Below are 20,754 nucleotides of genomic sequence, written 5' to 3' on the forward strand. Positions count from 1 at the left end.
AGGAGTCAGGCATCGTCTCCTTTGGAGGCACTGATCTCCGCGTCCCTCTGGAGTTTTCCAAGGATGTGAGGCCTCCGGTCGCGATGAGGTGGGGAACTAGGTCTTTCTCTGGGGTCTCCACAGGGGATTCAGACATGCTTTCGTCTTGGGACATGGAAGACGAGCCTGCATTCAAGTCACTGCAGGGATATCCGGCCTTATTTCGAGTCATGGCATCGCGGTGTCCATTCCACTTGAGGCCGCAATCAGGGTCCCTCTCTCATACCTAGAGCTGAGAGAAGCCTCCTCTTGATATGCTTGTGGTAAGGTGGTATTCCTCTGGAGTCGAAGCCAGGGACTAACCTCTGATCTCGAGTTGATTTTTGGTCCCCGGAGCTCTTTCGTGTTGCTACAGTGACCTCAGGATCCCTCTAGCCTTGAAACAGTGTTCTTGGGGTTTCTCTGGAGTGCCATCAAGGAAATCAAGGCTCCTTTCCTGTGTGATGTGCAACACGGCATTGCTCTGCATGCAGTGCAGGGGAATCGGGCCTCATCTCGGGGCGAGGGGGAAGTCTCATGGTTTTTCTCGACTTGCGGCGGGAACCTGGGGTATATTCTCGAGTTGCGACGGGGATGGCCCTTCCACACATGTTAGTTCAGCGACATAATGACTCCTGCCTTGTTTCGAGGGACAACTCGGGATTCTCCTCGAGGCTTGGCAGGGCAATTGGGACGGCTCTCCAGCTGAAGCGGGAGACCAAGTGTCCCTTTCCACGTGCCACAGGAATCCTTGGACTCCTATCAAGTTTCACGAGGAGTCAGGCATCTTCTCCTTTGGAGGCACTGATCTCCGCGTCCCTCTGGAGTTTTCAAAGGATGTGTGGCCTCCGGTCGCGATGAGGTGGGGAACTAGTTTTTTCTCTGTGGTTTCCCAGGGGATTCAGACATAATTTCGTCTTGGGAGATGCAAGACGAACCTGCATTCAAGTCACTGCAAGCATATCCGGCCTTATTTCGAGTCAGGGCATCGCGGTGTCCATTCCACTTGAGGCCGCAAACTCAGGGTCCCTCTCACATACCTAGAGCTGAGAGAAGCCTCCTCTTGAGGTGCTTGTAGTAAGGTGGTATTCCTCTGGAGTCGAAGCCAGGGACTAACCTCTCATCTCGAGTTGATTTGTGGTCCACGGAGCTCTTTCATGTTGCTACAGTGCCCTCAGGATCCCTCTAGCCTTGAAACAGTGTTCTTGGGCTTTCTCTGGAGTGCCATCAAGGAAATCAAGGCTCCTTTCCTGTGTGATGTGCAACACGGCATTGCTCTGCACGCAGTGCAGGGGAATCGGGCCTCATCTCGCGGCCAGGGGGAAGTCTCATGGTTTTTCTCGAGTTGCGGCGGGAACCTGGGGTATATTCTCGATTTACGACGGGGATGGCCCTTCCACACAGGTGTTTTTTCAGCGACGTCAGGACTCCTGCCTGGTTGCGAGGGACAACTCGGGATTCTCCTTGAGGCTTGGCAGGGCAATAGGGACGCCTCTCCAACTGAGGCGGGAGACCAAGGGTCCCTTTCCACGTGCCACAGGAATCCTGGGACTCCTATCAAGTTTCACGAGGATTCAGGCATCATCTCCTTTGAAGGCACTGATTTCCGCGTCCCTCTGGAGTTTTCAAAGGATGTGAGGCCTCTGGTCGCGATGAGGTGGGGAACGAGGTCTTTCTCTGTGGTCTCCACAGGGGATTCAGACATCCTTTCGTCTTGGGAGATGCAAGACGAGCCTGCATTCAAGTCACTGCAGGCATATCCGGCCTTATTTCGAGTCAGGGCATCCCGGTGTCCATTCCATTTGAGGCCACAAACTCAGGGTTCCTCTCACATACCAAGAGCTGAGAGAAGCCTCCTCTTGAGGTGCTTGTGGTAAGGTGGTTTTCCTCTGGAGTCGAAGCCAGGGACTAACCTCTCATCTCGAGTTGATTTTTGGTCCACGGAGCTCTTTCCTGTTGCTACAGTGACCTCAGGATCCCTCTAGCCTTGAAACAGTGTTCTTGAGCTTTCTCTGGAGTGCCATCAAGGAAATCAAGGCTTCTTTCCTCTGTGATGTGCAACACGGCATTGCTCTGCACGCAGTGCAGGGGAATCGGGCCTCATCTCGCGGCGAGTGGGAAGTCTCATTGTTTTTCTCGAGTTGCGGCGGGAACCTGGGGTATATTCTCGAGTTACGACGGGGATGGCCCTTCCACACACCTGTTTGTTCAGCGACGTCAGGACTCCTGCCTAGTTGCGAGGGACAACTCGGGATTCTCCTCGAGCCTTGGCAGGGCAATTGGGACGCCTCTCCAGCTGAGGCGGGAGACCAAGTTTCCCTTTCCACATGTCACAGGAATCCTGGGACTCCTATCAAGTTTCACGAGGAGTCAGGCATCGTCTCCTTTGGAGGCACTGATCTCCGCGTCCCTCTGGAGTTTTCAAAGGATGTGAGGCCTCCGGTCGCGATGAGGTGGGGAACTAGGTCTTTCTCTGTGGTCTCCACAGGGGATTCAGACATCCTTTCGTCTTGGGAGATGCAAGACGAACCTGCATTCAAGTCACTGCAGGCATATCCGGCCTTATTTCGAGTCAGGGCATCGCGGTGTCCATTCCACTTGAGGCCGCAAACTCAGGGTCCCTCTCACATACCTAGAGCTGAGAGAAGCGTCCTCTTGAGGAGCTTGTGTTAAGGTGGTATTCGTTTGGAGTCGAAGCCAGGGACTAACTCTCATCTCGAGTTGATTCTTGGTTCACGGAGCTCTTTCATGTTGCTACAGTGACCTCAGGATCCCTCTAGACTTGAAACAGTGTTCTTGGGGTTTCTCTGGAGTGCCATCAAGGAAATCAAGGCTCCTTTCCTGTGTGATGTGCAACACGGAATTGCTCTGCACGCAGTGCAGGGGAATCGGGCCTCATCTCGCGACGAGGGGGAAGTCTCATGGTGTTTCTCTAGTTGCGGCGGGAACCTGGGGTATATTCTCGAGTTACGACGGGGATGGCCCTTTCACACACGTGTTTGTTCAGCGACGTCAGGACTCCTGCCTAGTTGCGAGGGACAACTCGGGATTCTCCTCGAGGCGTGGCAGGGCAATTGGGAAGCCTCTCCAGCTGAGGCGGGAGACCACGGTTCCCTTTCCACGTGCCACAGGAATCCTGGGACTCCTATCAAGTTTCACGAGGAGTCAGGCATCGTCTCCTTTGAAGGCACTGATCTCCGCGTACCTCTGGAGTTTTCAAAGGATGTGAGGCCTCCGGTCGGGAGGAGGTGGGGAACTAGGTCTCTCTCTGTGGTCTCCACAGGGGATTCAGACATCCTTTCTTCTTGGGAGATGCAAGACGAGCCTGCATTCAAGTCACTGCAGGGATATCCGGCCTTATTTCGAGTCAGGGGATCGCGGTGTCCATTCCACTTGAGGCCGCAAAAGCAGGGTCCCTCTCACATACCTAGAGCTGAGAGAAGCCTCCTCTTGAGGTGCTTGTAGTAAGGTGGTATTCCTCTGGAGTCGAAGCCAGGGACTAACCTCTCATCTCGAGTTGATTTTTGGTCCACGGAGCTCTTTTCTGTTGCTACAGTGACCTCAGGATCCCTCTAGCCTTGAAACAGTGTTCTTGGGGTTTCTCTGGAGTGGCATCAAGGAAATCAAGTCTCCTTTCATGTGTGATGTGCAACATGGAGTTGCTCTGCACGCAGTGCAGGGGAATCAGGCCTCATTTCGCGGCGAGGAGGAAGTCTCATGGTTTTTCTCGAGTTACGGAGGGAACCTGGGGTATATTCTTGAGTTACGATGGGGATGGCCCTTCCACACACGTGTTTGTTCAGCGATGTCAGGACTCCTGCCTAGTTGTGAGGGACAACTCGGGATTCTCCTCGAGGCTTGACAGGGCAATTGGGACGCCTCTCCAGCTGAGGCGGGAGACCAAGGGTCCCTTTCCACGTGTGACAGGAATCCTGGGACTCCTATCAAGTTTCACGAGGAGTCAGGCATCGTCTCCTTTGGAGGCACTGATCTCCGCGTACCTCTGGAGTTTTCAAAGGATGTGAGGCCACCGGTTGCGATGAGGTGAGGAACTAGCTCTTTCTCTGTGGTCTCCACAGGGGATTCAGACATCCTTTCATCTTGAGAGATGCAAGAGGAGCCTGCATTCAAGTCACTGCAGGGATATCGGGCCTTTTGTCGAGTCAGGGCATCACGGTGTCCATTCCACTTGAGGCCGCAAACTCAGGGTCCCTCTCACATACCTAGAGCTGAGAGAAGTCTCCTCTTGAGGTTCTTGTGGTAAGGTGGTATTCCTCTGGAGTCGAAGCCAGGGACTAACCTCTCATCTCGAGTTGATTCTTGGTCCACGGACCTCTTTCATGTTGCTACAGTGACCTCAGGATCCCTCTAGCCTTGAAACAGTGTTCTTGGGGTTTCTCTGGAGTGCCATCAAGGAAATCAAGGCTCCTTTCATGTGTCATGTGCAACACGGTGTTCCTCTGCACCCATTGCAGGGGAATCAGGCCTCATCTCGCGGCGAAGGGGACGTCTCATGGTTTTTCTCGAGTTACGGCGCGAACCTGAGGTATATTCTCGAGTTACGACGGGGATGGCTCTTCCACACATGTGTTTGTTCAGCGACGTCAGGACTCCTGCCTAGTTGCGAGGGACAACTCGGGATTCTCTTCGAGGCTTGGCAGGGCAATTGGGACGCCTCTCCAGCTGAGGCGGGAGACCAAGGGTCCCTTTCCACGTGCCACAGGAATCCTGGGACTCCTATCAAGTTTCACGAGGAGTCAGGCATCGTCTCCTTTGGAGGCACTGATCTCCGCGTACCTCTGCAGTTTTCGAAGGATGTGAGGCTTCCGGTCGCGATGAGGTGGGGAACTATGTCTTTCTCTGTGGTCTCCACAGGGGATTCAGACATCCTTTCGTCTTGGGAGATGCAAGAGGAGCCTGCATTCAAGTCACTGCAGGGATATCCGGCCTTATTTCGAGTCAGGGCATCGCGGTGTCCATTCCACTTGAGGCCGCAAACTCAGGGTCCCTCTCACATACCTAGAGCTGAGAGAAGCCTCCTCTTGAGGTGCTTGTGGTCAGGTGGTATTCCTCTGGAGTCGAAGCCAGGGACTAACCTCTCATCTCGAGTTGATTTTTGGCCCACGGAGCTCTTTCCTGTTGCTACAGTGACCTCAGGATCCCTCTAGCCTTGAAACAGTGTTCTTGGGCTTTCTCTGGAGTGCCCTCAAGGAAATCAAGGCTCCTTTCCTCTGCGATATGCAACACGGAATTGCTCTGCACGCAGTGCAGGGGAATCGGGCCTCATCTCGCGGCGAGGGGGAAGTCTCATGGTTTTTCTCGAGTTGCGGCGGGAACCTGGGGTATATTCTCGAGTTACGACGGGGATGGCACTTCCAAACAAGTGTTTGTTCAGCGATGTCAGGACTCCTGCCTAGTTGCGAGGGACAACTCGGGATTCTCCTCGAGGCTTGGCCGGGTCATTGGGACGCCTCTCCAGCTGAGGCAGGAGACGAAGGTCCCTTTCCACGTGCCACAGGAATCCTGGGACTCCTATCAAGTTCCACGAGGAGTCAGGCATCGTCTCCTTTGGAGGCACTGATGTCCGCGTACCTCTGGAGTTTTCAAAGTATGTGAGGCCTCCGCTCGCGATGAGGTGGGGAACTAGGTCTTTCTCTGTGGTCTCCACAGGGGATTCAGACTTCCTTTCTTCTTGGGAGATGCAAGACGAGCCTGTATTCAAGTCACTGCAGGGATATCCGGCCTTATTTCGAGTCAGGGCATTGTGGTGTCCATTCCACTTGAGGCCGCAAACTCAGGGTCCCTCTCACATACATAGAGCTGAGAGAAGCCTCCTCTTGAGGTGCTTGTGGTAAGGTGGTATTCCTCTGGAGTCGAAGCCAGGGACTAACCTCTCATCTCGAGTTGATTCTTGGTCCACGGACTTCTTTCATGTTGCTACCGTGACCTCAGGATCCCTCTAGCCTTGACACAGTGTCTTGGGGTTTCTCTGGAGTGCCATCAAGGAAATCAAGGCTCCTTTCATGTGTCATGTGCAACACGGTGTTCCTCTGCACGTAGTGCAGGGGAATCGGGCCTCATCTCGCGGCGAAGGGGACGTCTCATGGTTTTTCTCGAGTTACGGCGCGAACCTGGGGTATATTCTCGAGTTACGACGGGGATGGCTCTTCCACACACGTGTTTGTTCAGCGACGTCAGGACTCCTGCCTAGTTGCGAGGGACAACTCCGGATTCTCTTCGAGGCTTGGCAGGGCAATTGGGACGCCTCTCCAGCTGAGGCGGGAGACCAAGGGTCCCTTTCCACGTGCCACAGGAATCCTGGGACTCCTATCAAGTTTCACGAGGAGTCAGTCATCGTCTCCTTTGGAGGCACTGATCTCCGCGTACCTCTGGAATTTTCAAAGGGTGTGAGGCCTCCGGTCGCGATGAGGTGGGGAACCTTGTCTTTCTCTGTGGTCTCCACAGGGGATTCAGACATCCTTTCGTCTTTGGAGATGCAAGAGGAGCCTGCATTCAAGTCACTGCAGCGATATCCGGCCTTATTTCGAGTCAGGGCATCGCGGTGTCCATTCCACTTGAGGCCGCAAACTCAGGGTCCCTCTCACATACCTAAAGCTGAGAGAAGCCTCCTCTTGAGGTGCTTGTGGTCAGGTGGTATTCCTCTGGAGTCGAAGCCAGGGACTAACCTCTCATGTCGAGTTGATTTTTGGTCCATGGACCTCTTTGGTGTTGCTACAGTGACCTCAGGATCCCTCTAGCCTTGAAACAGTGTTCTTGGGCTTTCTCTGGAGTGCCCTCAAGGAAATCAAGGCTCCTTTCCTCTGTGATATGCAACACGGAATTGCTCTGCACTCCATGCAGGGGAATCGGACCTCATCTCGCGGCGAGGGGGAAGTCTCATCGTTTTTCTCGAATTGCGGCGGGAACCTGGGGTATATTCTCGAGTTACGAAAGGGATGGCCCTTCCACACACGTGTTTGTTCAGCGATGTCAGGACTCCTGCCTAGTTGCGAGGGACAACTCGGGATTCTCCGCGAGGCTTAGCAGCGCAATTGGGACGCCTCTCCAGTTGAGGCGGGAGACCAAGGGTCCCTTTCCTCGTGATAAAGGAATCCTGGGACTCCTATCAAGTTTCATGAGGAGTCAGGCATCGTCTCCTTTGGAGGCACTGATCTCCACGTTCCTCGGGAGTTTTCAAAGGATGTGAGGCCTCCGGTCGCGATGAGGTGGGGAACTAGGTCTTTCTCTGTGGCCTCCACAGGGGATTCAGACATCCTTTCGTCTTGGGAGGTGCAAGACGAGCCTGCATTCAAGTCACTGCTTTGATATCCAGCCTTATTTCGAGTCAGGGCCTCCCCGTTTCCATTCCACTTGAGACCGCAAACTCAGGGTCCCTCTCACATACCTAGAGCTGAGAGAAGCCTCCTCTTGAGGGGCTTCTAGTAAGGTGCATACCTAGAGCTGAGAGAAGCCTCGTCTTGAGAAGCTTCTGGTAAGGTGGTATTCCTCTGGAGTCGAAGCCAGGGACTAACCTCTCATCGCGAGTTGATTTTTGGTCCACGGAGCTCTTTCGTGTTGCTACAGTGACCTCAGGATCCCTCTAGCCTTGAAACAGTGTTCTTGGGATTTCTCTGCAGTGCCATCAAGGAAATCAAGGCTCCTTTCATGTGTGATGTGCAACACGGAATTGCTCTGCACTCAGTGCAGGGGAATCGGGCCTCATCTCGCGGCGAGGGGGAAGTCTCATGGTTTTTCTCGAGTTGCGGCGGGAACCTGGGGTATATTCCCGAGTTACGACGGGGATGGCCCTTCCACCCACGTGTTAGTTCAGCCACTTCAGGACTCCTGCCTAGTTCAGAGGGACAACTCGGGATTCTCCTCGAGGCTGGGCAGGGCAATTGGGACGCCTCTCCAGCTGAGGCAGCAGACCAAAGGTCCCTTTTCACGTGCCACAGGAATCCTGGGACTCCTATCAAGTTTCACGAGGAGTCAGGCATCGTCTCCTTTGGAGGCACTGATCTCCGCGTACCTCTGGAGATTTCAAAGGATGTGAGGGCTCCGGTCGCGATGAGGTGGGGAACTACGTCTTTCTCTGTGATCTCCACAGGGGATTCAGACATCCTTTCGTCTTTGGAGACGCAAGACAAGCCTGCATTCTAGTCACTGCAGGGATACCCGGCCTTATTTCGAGTCGGCATCGCGGCGTCCATTCCACTTGAGGCCGCAAACTCAGGGTCCCTCTCACATACCTAGAGCTGAGAGAAGCCTCCTCTTGAGGTGCTTCTGGTAAGGTGGTATTCCTCTGGAGTCGAAGCCAGGGACTAACCTCTCATCTCGAGTTGATTTTTGGTCCACGGAGCTCTTTCGTGTCGCTACAGTGACCTCAGGATCCCTCTAGCCTTGAAACAGTGTTCTTGGGGTTTCTCTGGAGTGCCATCAAGGAAATCAAGGCTCCTTTCCTGTGTGATGTGCAACACGGAATTGCTCTGCACGCAGTGCAGGGGAATCGGGCCTCATCTCGCGGCGAGCGGGAAGTCTCATGGTTTTTCTCGAGTTGCGGCGGGAACCTGGGGTATATTCCCGAGTTACGACGGGGATGGCCCTTCCACCCACGTGTTAGTTCATCCACTTCAGGACTCCTGCCTAGTTCAGAGGGACAACTCGGGATTCTCCTCGAGGCTGGGCAGGGCATTTGGGACGCCTCTCCAGCTGAGGTTGGAGACCAAGTGTCCCTTTCCATGTGCCACAGGAATCCTGGGACTCTTATCAAGTTTCTCGAGGAGTCAGGCATCTTCTCCTTTGGAGGCACTGATCTCCGCGTACATCTGGAGTTTTCAAAGGATGTGAGGCCTCCGGTCGCGATGAGGTGGGGAACTACGTCTTTCTCTGTGATCTCCACAGGGGATTCAGACATCCTTTGGTCTTGGGAGACGCAAGACGAGCCTGCATTCTAGTCACTGCAGGGATACCCGGCCTTATTTCGAGTCGGCATCGCGGTGTCCATTCCACTTGAGGCCGCAAACTCAGGGTCCCTCTCACATACCTAGAGCTGAGAGAAGCCTCCTCTTGAGGTGCTTCTGGTAAGGTGGTATTCCTCTGGAGTTGAAGCCAGGGACTAACCTCTCATCTCGAGTTGATTTTTGGTCCACGGAGCTCTTTCGTGTCGCTACAGTGACCTCAGGATCCCTCTAGCCTTGAAACAGTGTTCTTTGGGTTTCTCTGGAGTGCCATCAAGGAAATCAAGGCTCCTTTCCTGTGTGATGTGCAACACGGAATTGCTCTGCACGCAATACAGGGGAATCGGGCCTCATCTCGCGGCGAGGGGGAAGTCTCATGGTTTTTCTGGAGTTGCGGCGGGAACCTGGGGTATATTCCCGAGTTACGACGGGGATGGCCCTTCCACACACGTGTTTGTTCAGCGACGGCAGGACTCCTGCCTAGTTGCGAGGGACAACTCGGGATTCTCCTCGAGGCTTGGCAGGGCAATTGGGACGCCTCTCCAGCTGAGGCGGGAGACCAAGGGTCCCTTTCCACGTGCCACAGGAATCCTGGGACTCCTATCAAGTTTCACGAGGAGTCAGGCATCGTCTCCTTTGGAGGCACTGATCTCCGCGTCCCTCTGGATTTTTCAAAGGATGTGAGGCCTCCGGTCGCGATGAGGTGGAGAAGTAGGTCTTTCTCTGTGGTCTCCACAGGGCATTCAGATATCTTTTCGTCATGGGAGATGCAAGACGAGCCCTCATTCAAGTCACTGCAGGGATATCCGGCTTGACTTCGAGTCAGGGCATCGCGGTGTCCATTCCACTTGAGGCCGCAAACTCAGGGTCCCTCTTACATACCTAGAGCTGAGAGAAGCCTCCTCTTGAGGTGCTTGTGGTAAGGTGGTATTCCTCTGGAGTCGAAGTTAGGGAGTAACCTCTCATCTCGAGTTGATTTTTGGTCCACGGAGCTCTTTCGTGTTGCTACAGTGACCTCAGGATCCCTCTAGCCTTGAAACAGTGTTCTTGGGGTTTCTCTGGAGTGCCATCAAGGAAATCAAGGCTCCTTTCATGTGTGATGTGCAACACGGAATTGCTCTGCACGCAGTGCAGGGGAATCGGGCCTCATCTCGCGGCGAGGGGGAAGTCTCATGTTTTTTCTCGAGTTGCGGCGGGAACCTGGGGTATATTCTCGAGTTACAAAGGGGATGGCCCTTCTACCCAAGTGTTTGTTCAGCAACGTCAGGACTCCTGCCTAGTTGCGAGGGACAACTCGGGATTCTCCTCGAGACTTGGCATGGCAATTGGGACGCCTCTCCATCTGAGGCAGGAGACCAAAGGTCCCTTTCCACGTGCCACAGGAATCCTGGGACTCCTATCAAGTTTCACGAGGAGTCAGACATCTTCTCCTTTGTAGGCACTGATCTCCGCGTACCTCTGGAGTTTTCAAAGGATGTGAGGCCTCCGGTCGCGATGAGGTGGGGAACTACGTCTTTCTCTGTGATCTCCACAGGGGATTCAGACATCCTTTCGTCTTGGGAGACGCAAGACGAGCCTGCATTCTAGTCACTGCAGGGATACCCGGCCTTATTTCGAGTCGGCATCGCGGTGTCCATTCCACTTGAGGCCGCAAACTCAGGGTCCCTCTCACATACCTAGAGCTGAGAGAAGCCTCCTCTTGAGGTGCTTGTGGTAAGGTGGTATTCCTCTGGAGTCGAAGCCAGGGACTAACCGCTCATCTCGAGTTGATTTTTGGTCCACGGAGCTCTTTCGTGTCGCTACAGTGACCTCAGGATCCCTCTAGCCTTGAAACAGTGTTCTTGGGGTTTCTCTGGAGTGCCATCAAGGAAATCAAGGCTCCTTTCCTGTGTGATATGCAACAAGGAATTGCTCTGCACGCAGTACAGGGGAATCGGGCCTCATCTCGCGGCGAGGGGGAAGTCTCATGGTTTTTCTCGAGTTGCGGCGGGAACCTGGGGTATATTCCCGAGTTACGACGGGGATGGCCCTTCCACCCACGTGTTAGTTCAGCCACTTCAGGACTCCTGCCTAGTTGCGAAGGACAACTCGGGATTCTCCTCGAGGCTTGGCAGGGCAATAGGGACGCCTCTCCAGCTGAGGCGGGAGACCAAGGGTCCCTTTCCACGTGCCACAGGAATCCTGGGACTCCTATCAAGTTTCACGAGGAGTCAGGCATCGTCTCCTTTGGAGGCACTGATCTCCGCGTACCTCTGGATTTGTCAAAGGATGTGAGGCCTCCGGTCGCGATGAGGTGGGGAACTAGGTCTTTCTCTGTGGTCTCCACAGGGCATTCAGATATCTTTTCGTCATGGGAGATGCAAGACGAGCCCTCATTCAAGTCACTGCAGGGATATCCGGCTTGACTTCGAGTCAGGGCATCGCGGTGTCCATTCCACTTGAGGCCGCAAACTCAGGGTCCCTCTCACATACCTAGAGCTGAGAGAAGCCTCCTCTTGAGGTGCTTGTGGTAAGGTGGTATTCCTCTGGAGTCGAAGTTAGGGAGTAACCTCTCATCTCGAGTTGATTTTTGGTCCACGGAGCTCTTTCGTGTTGCTACAGTCACCTCAGGATCCCTCTAGCCTTGAAACAGTGTTCTTGGGGTTTCTCTGGAGTGCCATCAAGGAAATCAAGGCTCCTTTCATGTGTGATGTGCAACACGGAATTGCTCTGCACGCAGTGCAGGGGAATCGGGACTCATCTCGCGGCGAGGGGGAAGTCTCATGGTTTTTCTCGAGTTGCGGCGGGAACCTGGGGTATATTCTCGAGTTACGACGGGGATGGCCCTTCCACCCACGTGTTTGTTCAGCAACGTCAGGAGTCATACCTAGATGTGAGGGACACCCCGGGATTCTCCTCGAGGCTTGGCAGAGCAATTGGGACGCCTCTCCAGCTGAGGCGGGAGATCAAGGGTCCCTTTCCACGTGCCACAGGAATCCTGGGACTCCTATCAAGGTTCACAAGGAGTCAGGCATCGTCTCTTTTGGAGGCACTGATCTCCCAATACCTCTGGAATTTTCAAAGGATGTGAGGCCTCCGGTCGCGATGAGGTGGGGAACTACGTCTTTCTCTGTGATCTCCACAGGGGATTCAGACATCCTTTCGTCTTGGGAGACGCAAGACGAGCCTGCATTCTAGTCACTGCAGGGATACCCGGCCTTATTTCGAGTCGGCATCGCGGTGTCCATTCCACTTGAGGCCGCAAACTCAGGGTCCCTCTCACATACCTAGAGCTGAGAGAAGCCTCCTCTTGAGGTGCTTCTGGTAAGGTGGTATTCCTCTGGAGTCGAAGCCAGGGACTAACCTCTCATCTCGAGTTGATTTTTGGTCCACGGAGCTCTTTCGTGTCGCTACAGTCACCTCAGGATCCCTCTAGCCTTGAAACAGTGTTCTTGGGGTTTCTCTGGAGTGCCATCAAGGAAATCAAGGCTCCTTTCCTGTGTGATGTGCAACACGGAATTGCTCTGCACGCAGTACAGGGGAATCGGGCCTCATCTCGTGGCGAGGGGGAAGTCTCATGGTTTTTCTCGAGTTGCGGCGGGAACCTGGGGTATATTCCCGAGTTACGACGGGGATGGCCCTTCCACCCACGTGTTAGTTCAGCCACTTCAGGACTCCTGCCTAGTTCAGAGGGACAACTCGGGATTCTCCTCGAGGCTGGGCATGGCAATTGGGACGCCTCTCCAGCTGAGGTGGGAGACCAAGGGTCCCTTTCCACGTGCCACAGGAATCCTGGGACTCTTATCTAGTTTCACGAGGAGTCAGGCATCGTCTCCTTTGGAGGCACTGATCTCCGTGTACCTCTGGAGTTTTCAAAGGATGTGAGGCCTCCGGTCGCGATGAGGTGGGGAACTAGGTCTTTCTCTTTGGTGGTCACAGGGGATTCAGACATACTTTCGTCATGGGAGATGCAAGACGAGCCTGCATTCAAGGCACTGCAGGGATATACGGCCTTATTTCGAGTCAGGGCATCGCGGTGTCCATTCCACTTGAGGCTGCAAACTCAGGGTCACTCTCACATTCTTAGAGCTGAGAGAAGCCTCCTCTTGAGGTGCTTGTGGTAAGGTGGTATTCCTCTGGAGTCGAAGCCAGGGACTAACCTCGCATCTCGAGTTGATTCTTGGTCCACGGAGCTCTTTCGTGTTGCTACAGTGACCTCAGGGTCCCTCTAGCCTTGATACAGTGTTCTTGGGGTTTCTCTGGAGTGCCATCAAGGAAATCAAGGCTCCTTTCATGTGTGATGTGCAACACGGAATTGCTCTGCACGCAGTGCAGGGGAATCGGGCCTCATCTCGCGGCGAGGGGGAAGTCTCGTGGTTGTTCTCGAGTTACGGCGGGAACCTGGGGTGTATTCTCGAGTGTTCGACGGGGATGGCCCTTCCACCCACGTGTTTGTTCAGCGACGTCAGGACTCCTGCCTAGTTGCGAGGGACAACTCGGGATTCTCCTCGAGACTTGGCATGGCAATTGGGACGCCTCTCCATCTGAGGCAGGAGACCAAAGGTCCCTTTCCACGTGCCACATGAATCCTGGGACTCCTATCAAGTTTCACGAGGAGTCAGGCATCGTCTCCTTTGGAGGCACTGATCTCCGCGTACCTCTGGAGTTTTCAAAGGATGTGAGGCCTCCGGTCGCGATGAGGTGGGGAACTACGTCTTTCTCTGTGATCTCCACAGGGGATTCAGACATCCTTTCGTCTTGGGAGACGCAAGACGAGCCTGCATTCTAGTCACTGCAGGGATACCCGGCCTTATTTCGAGTCGGCATCGCGGTGTCCATTCCACTTGAGGCCGCAAACTCAGGGTCCCTCTCACATACCTAGAGCTGAGAGAAGCCTCCTCTTGAGGTGCTTCTGGTAAGGTGGTATTCCTCTGGAGTCGAAGCCAGGGACTAACCTCTCATCTCGAGTTGATTTTTGGTCCACGGAGCTCTTTCGTGTCGCTACAGTCACCTCAGGATCCCTCTAGCCTTGAAACAGTGTTCTTGGGGTTTCTCTGGAGTGCCATCAAGGAAATCAAGGCTCCTTTCCTGTGTGATGTGCAACACGGAATTGCTCTGCACGCAGTACAGGGGAATCGGGCCTCATCTCGTGGCGAGGGGGAAGTCTCATGGTTTTTCTCGAGTTGCGGCGGGAACCTGGGGTATATTCCCGAGTTACGACGGGGATGGCCCTTCCACCCACGTGTTAGTTCAGCCACTTCAGGACTCCTGCCTAGTTCAGAGGGACAACTCGGGATTCTCCTCGAGGCTGGGCATGGCAATTGGGACGCCTCTCCAGCTGAGGTGGGAGACCAAGGGTCCCTTTCCACGTGCCACAGGAATCCTGGGACTCTTATCTAGTTTCACGAGGAGTCAGGCATCGTCTCCTTTGGAGGCACTGATCTCCGTGTACCTCTGGAGTTTTCAAAGGATGTGAGGCCTCCGGTCGCGATGAGGTGGGGAACTAGGTCTTTCTCTTTGGTGGTCACAGGGGATTCAGACATACTTTCGTCATGGGAGATGCAAGACGAGCCTGCATTCAAGGCACTGCAGGGATATACGGCCTTATTTCGAGTCAGGGCATCGCGGTGTCCATTCCACTTGAGGCTGCAAACTCAGGGTCACTCTCACATTCTTAGAGCTGAGAGAAGCCTCCTCTTGAGGTGCTTGTGGTAAGGTGGTATTCCTCTGGAGTCGAAGCCAGGGACTAACCTCGCATCTCGAGTTGATTCTTGGTCCACGGAGCTCTTTCGTGTTGCTACAGTGACCTCAGGATCCCTCTAGCCTTGAAACAGTGTTCTTGGGGTTTCTCTGGAGTGCCTTCAAGGAAATCAAGGTTCCTTTCATGTGTGATGTGCAACACGGAATTGCTCTGCACGCAGTGCAGGGGAATCGGGCCTCATCTCGCGGCGAGGGGGAAGTCTCATGGTTTTTCTCGAGTTGCGGCGGGAACCTGGGGTGTATTCTGGAGTTACGACGGGGATGGCCCTTCCACCCACGTGTTTGTTCAGCAACGTCAGAACTCCTGCCTAGTTGCGAGGGACAACTCGGGATTCTCCTCGAGACTTGGCAGGGCAATTGGGACGCCTCTCCAGCTGAGGCGGGAGACCAAGGGTCCCTTTCCACGTGCCACAGGAATCCTGGGACTCCTATCAAGTTTCACGAGGAGTCAGGCATCGTCTCCTTTGGAGGCACTGATCTCCGCGTACCTCTGGAGTTTTCAAAGGATGGGAGGCCTTTGGTCCCGATGAGGTGGGGAACTAGGTCTTTCTCTGTGGTCTCCACAGGGGATTCAGACACCCTTTCGTCTTGGGAGATGCAAGGCGAGCCTGCATTTAAGTCACTGCAGGGATATCCGGCCTTATTTTGAGTCCAGGCATCCCCATGTTCAGTCTACTTGAGACCTCAGTATCAGGGTCCCTCTCACATACCTAGAGCTGAGAGAAGCCTCCTCTTGAGGTGCTTGTGGTAGGGTGGTATTCCTCTGGAGTCGAAGCCCGGGACTAACCTCACATCTCGAGTTGATTCTTGGTCCACGGAGCTCTTTCGTGTTGCTACAGTGACCTCTGGATCCCTCTAGCCTTGAAACAGTGCCCTTGGGGTTTCTCTGGAGTGCCATCAAGGAAATCAAGGCTCCTTTCATGTGTGATGTGCAACACGGCATTGCTCTGCACGCAGTGCAGGGGAATCGGGCCTTATCTCGCGGCGAGGGGGAAGTCTCATGGTTTTTCTCGAGTTGTGGTAGGAACATGGGGTATATTCTCGAGTTACGACGGGGATGGCCCTGCCACACACGTGTTTGTTCAGCGACGTCAGGAGTCATACCTAGATGTGAGGGACAACCTGAGATTCTCCTCGAGGCTTGGCAGGGCAATTGGGACGCCTCTCCAGCTGAGGCGGGAGACCAAGGGTCCCTTTCCACGTGCCACAGGAATCCTGGGACTCCTATCAAGGTTCACAAGGAGTCAGGGATCGTCTCCTTTGGAGGCACTGATCTCCGCGTACCTCTGGAGTTTTCAAAGGATGTGAGGCCTCCGGTCGCGATGAGGTGGGGAACTACGTCTTTCTCTGTGGTCTCCACAGGGGATTCAGACATCCTTTCATCTTGGAAGATGCAAGACGAGCCTGCATTCAAGTCACTGCAGGGATATCCGGCCTTATTTCGAGTCAGGGCATCGCGGTGTCCATTCCACTTGAGGCCGCAAACTCAGGGACCCTCTCACATACCCAGAGCTGAGAGAATCCTCCTCTTGAGGTGCTTGTGGTAAGGTGGTATTCCTCTGGAGTCGAAGCCAGGGACTAACCTCTCACCTCGAGTTGATTTTTGGTCCACGGAGCTCTTTCGTGTTGCTACAGTGACCTCAGGATCCCTCTAGCCTTGAAACAATGTTCTTGGGGTTTCTCTGGAGTGCCATCAAGGAAATCAAGGCTCCTTTCATGTGTGATGTGCAACACAGACTTGCTCTGCACGCAGTGCACGGGAATCGGGCTTCATTTTGCGGCGAGGGGGAAGTCTCATGGTTTTTGTCGACTTGCGGCGGGAACCTGGGGTATATTCTCGAGTTACGACGGGGATGGCCCTTCCACACACGTGTTTGTTCAGCGACGTCAGGACTCCTGACTAGTTGCGAGGGACAACTCGGGATTCTCCTCGAGGCTTGGCAGGGCAATAGGGACGCCTCTCCAGCTGAGGCGGGAGACCAAGGGTCCCTTTCCACGTGCCACAGGAATCCTGGGACTCCTATCAAGTTTCACGAGGAGTCAGGCATCGTCTCCTTTGGAGGCACTGATCTCCGCGTACCTCTGGAGTTTTCAAAGGATGTGAGGCCTCCGGTCGCGATGAGGTGGGGAACTAGGTCTTTCTCTGTGGTCTCCACAGGGCATTCAGATATCTTTTCGTCATGGGAGATGCAAGACGAGCCCTCATTCAAGTCACTGCAGGGATATCCGGCTTGACTTCGAGTCAGGGCATCGCAGTGTCCATTCCACTTGAGGCCGCAAACTCAGGGTCCCTCTCACATACCTAGAGCTGAGAGAAGCCTCCTCTTGAGTTGCTTGTGGTAAGGTGGTATTCCTCTGGAGTCGAAGTTAGGGAGTAACCTCTCATCTCGAGTTGATTTTTGGTCCACGGAGCTCTTTCGTGTTGCTACAGTCACCTCAGGATCCCTCTAGCCTTGAAACAGTGTTCTTGGGGTTTCTCTGGAGTGCCATCAAGGAAATCAAGGCTCCTTTCATGTGTGATGTGCAACACGGAATTGCTCTGCACGCAGTGCAGGGGAATCGGGCCTCATCTCGCGGCGAGGGGGAAGTCTCATGTTTTTTCTCGAGTTGCGGCGGGAACCTGGGGTATATTCTCGAGTTACAAAGGGGATGGCCCTTCCACCCACGTGTTTGTTCAGCAACGTCAGGAGTCATACCTAGATGTGAGGGACGACCCGGGATTCTCCTCGAGGCTTGGCAGGGCAATTGGGACGCCTCTCCAGCTGAGGCGGGAGATCAAGGGTCCCTGTCCACGTGCCACAGGAATCCTGGGACTCCTATCAAGGTTCACAAGTAGTCAGGCATCGTCTCTTTTGGAGGCACTGATCTCCCAATACCTCTGGAATTTTCAAAGGATGTGAGGCCTCCGGTAGCGATGAGGTGGGAACTAAGTCTTTCTCTGTGGTCTCCACAGGGGATTCAGATATCCTTTCGTCATGGGAGATGCAAGATGAGCCTGCATTCAAGTCACTGCAGGGATATCAGGCCTTATTTCGCCTCAGGGCATCACGGTGTCCATTCCACTTGAGGGCGCAAACTCAGGGTCCCTCTCACATACCTAGAGCTGAGAGAAGCCTCCTCTTGAGGTGCTTCTGGTAAGGTGCTATTCCTCTGGAGTCAAAGCCAGGGACTAACCTCTCATCTCGAGTTGATTTTTGGTCCACGGAGATCTTTCATGTTGCTACAGTGACCTCAGGAACCCCCTAGCCTTGATACAGTGTTCTTGGGGTTTCTCTGGAGTGCCATCAAGGAAATCAAGGCTCCTTTCATGTGTGATGTGCAACACGGAATTGCTCTGCACGCAGTGCAGGGGAATCGGGCCTCATCTCGCGGCGAGGGGGAAGTCTCATGGTTTTTCTCGAGTTACGGCGGGAACCTGGGGTGTATTCTCGAGTGTTCGACGGGGATGGCCCTTCCACACACGTGTTTGTTCAGCAACGTCAGGACTCCTGCCTAGTTGCGAGGGACAACTCGGGATTCTCCTCGAGACTTGGCATGGCAATTGGGACGCCTCTCCATCTGAGGCAGGAGACCAAAGGTCCCTTTCCACGTGCCACAGGAATCCTGGGACTCCTATCAAGTTTCACGAGGAGTCAGACGTCTTCTCCTTTGTAGGCACTGATCTCCGCGTACCTCTGGAGTTTTCAAAGGATGTGAGGCCTCCGGTCGCGATGAGGTGGGGAACTACGTCTTTCTCTGTGATCTCCACAGGGGATTCAGACATCCTTTCGTTTTCGGAGACGCAAGACGAGCCTGCATTCTAGTCACTGCAGGGATACCCGGCCTTATTTCGAGTCGGCATCGCGGTGTCCATTCCACTTGAGGCCGCAAACTCAGGGTCCCTCTCACATACCTAGAGCTGAGAGAAGCCTCCTCTTGAGGTACTTCTGGTAAGGTGGTATTCCTCTGGAGTCGAAGCCAGGGACTAACCTCTCATCTCGAGTTGATTTTTGGTCCACGGAGCTCTTTCGTGTCGCTACAGTGACCTCAGGATCCCTCTAGCCTTGAAACAGTGTTCTTGGGGTTTCTCTGGAGTGCCATCAAGGAAATCAAGGCTCCTTTCCTGTGTGATATGCAACACGGAATTGCTCTGCACGCAGTGCAGGGGAATCGGGCCTCATCTCGCGGCGAGGGGGAAGTCTCATGGTTTTTCTCGAGTTGCGGCGGGAACCTGGGGTATATTCCCGAGTTACGACGGGGATGGCCCTTCCACCCACGTGTTAGTTCAGCCACTTCAGGACTCCTGCCTAGTTGCGAAGGACAACTCGGGATTCTCCTCGAGGCTTGGCAGGGCAATAGGGACGCCTCTCCAGCTGAGGCGGGAGACCAAGTGTCCCTTTCCACGTGCCACAGGATCCTGGGACTCCTATCAAGTTTCACGAGGAGTCAGGCATCGTCTCCTTTGGAGGCACTGATCTCCGCGTACCTCTGGAATTTTCAAAGGATGTGAGGCCTGCGGTCGCGATGAGGTGGGGAACTAGGTCTTTCTCTGTGGTCTCCACAGGGCATTCAGATATCTTTTCGTCATGGGAGATGCAAGACGAGCCCTCATTCAAGTCACTGCAGGGATATCCGGCTTGACTTCGAGTCAGGGCATCGCGGTGTCCATTCCACTTGAGGCCGCAAACTCAGGGTCCCTCTCACATACCTAGAGCTGAGAGAAGCCTCCTCTTGAGGTGCTTGTGGTAAGGTGGTATTCCTCTGGAGTCGAAGTTAGGGAGTAACCTCTCATCTCGAGTTGATTTTTGGTCCACGGAGCTCTTTCGTGTTGCTACAGTCACCTCAGGATCCCTCTAGCCTTGAAACAGTGTTCTTGGGCTTTCTCTGGAGTGCCATCAAGGAAATCAAGGCTCCTTTCATGTGTGATGTGCAACACGGAATTGCTCTGCACGCAGTGCAGGGGAATCGGGACTCATCTCGCGGCGAGGGGGAAGTCTCATGGTTTTTCTCGAGTTGCGGCGGGAACCTGGGATATATTCTCGAGTTACAAAGGGGATGGCCCTTCCACCCACGTGTTTGTTCAGCAACGTCAGGAGGCATACCTAGATGGGAGGGACAACCCAGGATTCTCCTCGAGGCTTGGCAGAGCAATTGGGACGCCTCTCCAGCTGAGGCGGGAGATCAAGGGTCCCTTTCCACGTGCCACAGGAATCCTGGGACTCCTATCAAGGTTCACAAGTAGTCAGGCATCGTCTCTTTTGGAGGCACTGATCTCCCAATACCTCTGGAATTTTCAAAGGATGTGAGGCCTCCGGTAGCGATGAGGTGGGAACTAAGTCTTTCTCTGTGGTCTCCACAGGGGATTCAGATATCCTTTCGTCATGGGAGATGCAAGATGAGCCTGCATTCAAGTCACTGCAGGGATATCCGGCCTTATTTCGCCTCAGGGCATCACGGTGTCCATTCCACTTGAGGGCGCAAACTCAGGGTCCCTCTCACATACCTAGAGCTGAGAGAAGCCTCCTCTTGAGGTGCTTGTGGTAAGGTGCTATGCCTCTGGAGTCAAAGCCAGGGACTAACCTCTCATCTCGAGTTGATTTTTGGTCCACGGAGATCTTTCATGTTGCTACAGTGACCTCAGGAACCCCCTAGCCTTGATACAGTGTTCTTGGGGTTTCTCTGGAGTGCCATCAAGGAAATCAAGGCTCCTTTCATGTGTGATATGCAACACGGAATTGCTCTGCACGCAGTGCAGGGGAATCGGGCCTCATCTCGCGGCGAGGGGGAAGTCTCATGGTTTTTCTCGAGTTGCGGCGGGAACCTGGGGTATATTCTCGAGTTACAAAGGGGATGGCCCTTCCACCCACGTGTTTGTTCAGCAACGTCAGGAGTCATACCTAGATGTGAGGGACAACCCGGGATTCTCCTCGAGGCTTGGCAGGGCAATTGGGACGCCTCTCCAGCTGAGGCGGGAGATCAAGGGTCCCTGTCCACGTGCCACAGGAATCCTGGGACTCCTATCAAGGTTCACATGTAGTCAGGCATCGTCTCTTTTGGAGGC

The sequence above is a fragment of the Cervus elaphus genome, chromosome 21 (assembly GCF_910594005.1).
Source record: "Cervus elaphus chromosome 21, mCerEla1.1, whole genome shotgun sequence".
In the NCBI taxonomy this organism is placed as follows: Eukaryota; Metazoa; Chordata; class Mammalia; order Artiodactyla; family Cervidae; genus Cervus; species Cervus elaphus.